The 6,276-nt window shown below is 43.3% G+C and overlaps 1 pseudogene; it reads right to left on the reverse strand.

Moving 5' to 3' along the window:
* Positions 1-5,707: 5,707 nt before the first annotated feature.
* On the reverse strand, positions 5,708-5,825 carry LOC126210941 (5S ribosomal RNA; annotated as a pseudogene).
* Between the last annotated feature and the right edge of the window lie 451 nt (positions 5,826-6,276).

A 6,276-nucleotide genomic window follows, 5' to 3' on the forward strand; every position in this document is an offset into this window, starting at 1 on the left:
GCCACCATCAGTCACGATAGCAGGCAAAAATGGTCGAAATTCTGGATTCCCAGAATGGATTAACTATCTGTATACACAATTAAGTTTGTACAGAATTCTCAGTGCTGTGTTGGCTGAAGAGCCAACACCGTATTGCTAGAGGAGGCCGAAATGCACGCGTTTAATTACACGCAGACTGGCGTGAGGTCTGGAACATTACAAGGAAATGAGAACTTAGATAAACGGACGCAGTTGCTGTAATACTTGACTTTAATCCATAATTGTAGAACATCGCTCTTGACTGTACATGCTTCACAATATAAATATCAATTGAATACGGCGCCTTGCTAGGTCGTAGCAAATGACGTAGCTGAAGGCTATGCTAACTATCGTCTCGGCAAATGAGAGCGTAATTTGTCAGTGAACCCTTGCTATGAACGTCGGCTGTACAACTGGGGCGAGTGCTAGTAAGTCTCTCTAGACCTGCCGTGTGGCGGCGCTCGGTCTGCGATCACTGACAGTGGCGACACGCGGGTCCGACGTATACTAATGGACCGCGGCCGATTTAAAGGCTACCACCTAGCAAGTGTGGTGTCTGGCGGTGACACCACACTCAGTACGTGAGTTCTAATCACATTTGACAGGTTTTTTTTCACAGTTCCATATTACTCAACAGTAGGACATAACTTCATGTCACCCGAAGTAGTAATCACAAAATAGAACAAAAATTTTCCTTACGTTTTCTTAATTAAGTAAAAATATTATTGTGCAACAGATACACGGTGGTGCAGATGTAGCACATGTACGTATAAGGCAAATGCGGTGAAAGAATGGAAACGAAGACTAAAATGGACTTACCATTTATTTACAATTAAAAACGCAGTGGAAAATTTATTTATAGAAGGTGTTGAAAGTGTAGCCCCGCAACATCAGTACACAGTTGTGCACGTCTATGCATAGTCAAATACAGCAGTTGTAAAGTTCGGATATCGATGACAACAACTTCACAGCTGAGGTAATCTTCCAGTTCGTGTATTGCGTGTGGATTTGTTTCGTAGACCTTGCTCTTCAAGTGTCCTCAAAGGAAAAAAAATCATGTGTTGTTAGATCCGGCGAACATGATGGTCATAAAGTTTTCTGACAGTTCGTTCCTCAGTGAAGACACCATGGACTCGTTCCTGGTATGTCTCAGACGTGGGTAGTGTTGCCTCATCTTGCTGGTCACCATCCTTCTGAATCTGTGTAGTGTATTCATCTCTTGCTATCCCTCTACGATTTTTACCCTCCCCGCTTCCCACCAATACTAAACTGACGATCCCTCGATGCCTCAGAAAGTGTCCTACAAACAGATCCCTTCTTCTCGTCAGGTTGTATGACTACCTCCTCATTAATACCTAATCTAGCCACCTAATCTTCAAAATTCTTCTCTAGCATCACCTTTCTAAAGCTTCTATTCTCTTCTTGTCCAAACTATTTATCGTCCATGTTTCACTTCCATACATGGCTACACTCCATACAAATACTTTCAGAAAAGACTTCCTAACACTTAAATCTATACTCGATGTTAATAAATTTCTCTTCTTCAGAAACGCTTTCCCTGCCATTGCCTGTCTATATTTTATATCCTCTCTACATCGACCATCACCAGTTATTTTGCTCGCCAAATAGCACAACTCATCTAATACTTAAAGTGTCTCATTTCCTAACCTAGTTGCTCAGCGTCTCCTTTCAAGGCACTGTCCATTCCGTTCAACTGCTCTTCCAAGTCCTTTGGTGTCTCTCACAGAATTACAATGTCATCGGCGAACCTTAAAAGTTTTTATATCATCACCATGGATTTTAATACCTACTCCGAACTTTCCTTTTGTTTCCTTTACTGCTTGCTCAATATACAGATTGAATAGCATCTGGGAGACGCTACAACCCTGTCTCACTCCCTTCCCAACCACTGCTTCCCTTTCATGCCCCTCGACTCTTATAACTGCCATCTGGTTTCTGTATAAATTGTATATAGACTTTCGCTCTCTGTATTTTACCTCTGCCACTTTCAGAATTTGAAAGATAGTATTCCAGTCAACATTGTCAAAATCTTTCTCTAAGTCTACAAATGCTAGAAACGTAGGTTTGCCTTTCCTTCTTCTGTCTTCTAAGATGAGTCGTAGGGTCAGTATTGCCTCACGTGTTGCAACAATTCTATGGAATCCAAACTAATCTTTTCCGAGGTCGGCTTCTACCAGTTCTTCCATTAGTCTGTAAAGAATCCTTATTAGTATTTTGCAGCCGTGACTTGTTAAACTTATAGTTCGGTAATTTTCACACCTGTCAACACCTGGTTTCTTTGGGATTGGAATTACTATATTCTTGTTGAGGTCTGGGGGTACTTCGCCTGTCTCATACATCTTCGTCACCAGATGGTAGAGTTTTGTCAGGGCTGACTCTCCCAAGGCTATCAGTAGTTCTAATGCAATGTTGTCTATTCCCGGGGCCTTGTTTCCACTTAGGTCTTTCAGTGCTCTGTCAGACTCTTCACGCAGTATCATACCTCCAGTTTCATCTCCATCTACGTCCTCTTCCATTTCCATAATATTACCCTCAAGTACATTCCCCTTGTATAGACCCTCTATATACTCTCCCACCTTCCTGCCTTCTCTCCTTTACTTAGAACTGGTTTTCCATCTGAGAACTTGATATTAATAAAAATATTTCTCTGTTCTCCAAAGGTCTCTAATTTTCCTGCAGGCAGTATCTACCTTACCCCTAATGATATACGCCTCTACATCCGTACATTTGTCCTGTAGCCATCCCTCATTAGCCATTTTGCACATCCTGTCGATCTCATTTTTGAGACGTTTGTATTCCTTTTTGTCTGCTTCATTCACTGCATTTTTATATTTTCTCCTTTCATCAATTAAATTCAATATCTCTTCTGTTACCCAAGGATTTCTACTATCCTTCGTCTTTTTACCTACTTTAACCTCTGCTGCCTTCACTATTTTTATCTCTCAAAGCTACCCATTCTTCTTCGACTCTATTTCTTTACCCTGTTTTCGTCAATCGTCAATGCTCTCTCTGAAACTCTGTACAACTTCTGGTTCTTATACTTTATCCAGGTCCCATCTCTTTAAATTACTACCTTTTTGCAATTTCTTCAGTTTTAACCTTCAGTTGGTAACGAAAAAATCGATCTGAAACATTATAGTATCTCCAGGCCTCTTCCACGTATGCAATCTTCTTTCATGATTCTTAAACCAAGCGTTAGCTTTGGTTAAGTTATGCTCTGTGCAAAATTCTACCAGGCAGGTTCCTCTCTCATTCCTTACCCCCAGTCCTTATTCACCTACTCCTATTCCCTCTTCTTTTTCCTACTATCGAATTCCACTCCATGCCTAATTTCTTTTATCGCATCATACATTTCTTCAATCTTTTCATCACCTGCGGAGCTAGTTGGTATATAAATTTTTCTACTGTGGTAGGTGTGGGCTTCGTGTCTATCTTTGCTGCAATAATGCGTTCACTATGCTGTTCTTAGTAGCTTACCAACGCTCCTACTTTTTTTATTCATTACTAAACACACTCTTGCATATCCCCTATTTGATTTTGTATTTATAACCTTGTATTCACCTGACCAAAAGTCTTGTTCCTCCTGCCACCGAACTTCACTAATTCCCACTATATCTAGCTTTAACCTATCCATTTCCCTATTCAAATTTTCTAACCTACCTGCCCGATTAAGGGATCTGACATTCCACGCTCCAATCCGTAGAACGCCAGTTTTCTTTCTCCTGATAACGACGCCCTCCTGAGTAGTCTGCACCCGAAGATCCGAATGTGGGACTATTTTACCTCCGGAATATTTTACCCAAGAGGACTCCATCATCATTTAACCATACAGTAAAGCTGCATGCCCTCGGGAAAAATGACAGCTGTAGTTTCCCCTTGCTTTCAGCCGTTCGCAGTACCAGCACAGCAAGGCCGTTTTGGTTAATGTTACACGGCCATATCAGTCAACCATAAGTCAGGAACCACACGTTTGTCTGGCCACTCAACAGATACCCCTCCGTTGTGGTTGCACCTACAGTACGGCTATCTGTATCGCTGAGGCACGCAAGTCTCCCCACCAACTGCGAGGTCCGTGGTTCATGTGAGTAAGTACATGTTTCACGAGGGGAAATTTGTCGAAATAAATGCATTCAGTTTTCTCTCACAAACAGACAATATTTTATACAAAGTTTAAATTTTAGCTATCTGAGCTATTTAAAAGTGTCTGCGGAAATACCTGTATTCAAAGGGCCAGTCACTGCTGAAAATTATCCCCATTCTGCTTATAAGCTAACAGGGATTGTAGCAAATTTTGCAGCCTTACCGCAGCGTAGTATGCTCCAAGGAGTGATCGCCAGCAAGATGGCGGCAGCAGCAGCTGCGGTCTTCATGTCGACTCCAGCCGAGGAAGCAGTGGCGGTCGGCTCCTATATCGTCACCGGCCCACTTTGAATGCCCTCCTTCTGTCAGATTGCGTCATAGCAGAACCATAACGAATATCAACGTGGGAGTCATAGTCTCTCGCTTTCCGAAAAAGAATTTCTTGAAATGCCGTTTGACACGCCTTAAAGCTGTAATGACTGCGCTGTTTATGAATTCCTTTGAGACGCTTCAGTATCACCTCTCTTTAAAACCGTGAGTTGCCTAAGCTTTCTCATTACAGTGTACCCCGCGCGATGTTACTCCGTTTACTGCAGGACGTAATCCACTGAGATAAAGCGAGGAAAAAATTGTCATTCTGCAGGCACTTAGGCCGTCCCCTAGTGCAAGCAAGTCTTGCGATTCCTGCGTCTCTTCCTAGGAAGAACAAGTGAGTGAAGCCGCTTTCGTACCCTGTCTTCGGAATAATGACCGATGTCTTAGCGTGTAAGCAAAATTCAAAAAAGCTCGTTCTACGTCTGCATCTAAATACGCTGCTGAGCCAAAAAATTATGACCACTGCCCACTGCGACGTAGAATGCGGCCTGGTAGCTTTGCGGGCACGTGACGCGGTAACAAAGTATGTAAGCGGGGGATCGCCCTAGCGAAGATATGGACTGCGAATGGGCAAAACCATTGAGGTAAGCCACTCTGACAATGTGCAGATTATTATTATGTGCAGCCGGTGAACGAGCATCTCGAAAACGTTGAAGCTGGAAGAATGTTCACGAGCTGCTGTCGTGAGCATCTACAGAGAGCGGTAGAAGGGCGGTGAAACAACCACCAGGCGCTGAATGGTTGGACGGCCACGACTCTTCACAGAACGGAGGCTTGTCTGCTCTGTAATTTAGGATAGGCCGTAACCTGTGGCATCTCTGTCGAAAGAGCACACTGCTGGTCAAGCACTAATGTTTCGGAAAACACCGTTCATCTTACAGTGAACATGGAACTCTGCAATAGGTCACCTCTACTTGTTCACGTGGTGATCCAACAACATCGTCAATTACCACTGCAGTGGGCACGGGATCATCTGGATTCGACCATTGATTCGACCGTCGATTCCAACAGTTACTCTCCGTCTTCAGGTCACGAGTGGCCTACCGGGACCATCCGACCGCCGTGTCATCCTCATGGAGGATGCGGAGAGGAGGGGCGTGGGGTCAGCACACTGCTCTCCCGGTCGCTATGATGGTATTCTTGACCGAAGCCGCTACTATTCGGTCAAGTGGCTCCTCAATTGGCATCACGAGGCTGAGTGCACCCCGAAAAATGGCAACAGCGCACGGCGGTCTGGATGGTCACCCATCCATGTGCTGACCACGCCCGACAGCGCTTAACTTCGGTGATCTGACGGGAACCGGTGTATCCACTGCGGCAAGGCCGCTGCTTCTCTGATATTATAGTCATAGGATAATACGTTTTTTTTTCGTTTTGTGAAGTGCACAGTTTTATATTTCTGAATATTTATAGCAAGTTACAATCTTTGCACTACTTTAAAATCTTATCCAAATCCTACTGAATGTTTATGCAGCTTATTTCAGATAGTACTCCATTATAGATAACTGCTTCATCCTCAAGAAGCCTTATTTTAATATTAACATTATCTGCAAGGTAATTAATATCAACATGAACAGCAAGGGTCCCAACACACTTCCCTGGGCCACATCTGAAGTTACTTATACATCTGACATTGAGTCTCTATTCGTACTATATATTGGAGTGATCGGAAGTGAAGATAATACTGTTCTAGAAGTTTTTGTTGGTGTGATATACCCGAAAAAACACACGCATGTGCAACGCCACTAGACACTTCTCACATCATATCGTGTATTATTTTAC

The sequence above is a fragment of the Schistocerca nitens genome, chromosome 10 (genome assembly GCF_023898315.1).
Source record: "Schistocerca nitens isolate TAMUIC-IGC-003100 chromosome 10, iqSchNite1.1, whole genome shotgun sequence".
In the NCBI taxonomy this organism is placed as follows: domain Eukaryota; kingdom Metazoa; phylum Arthropoda; class Insecta; order Orthoptera; family Acrididae; genus Schistocerca; species Schistocerca nitens.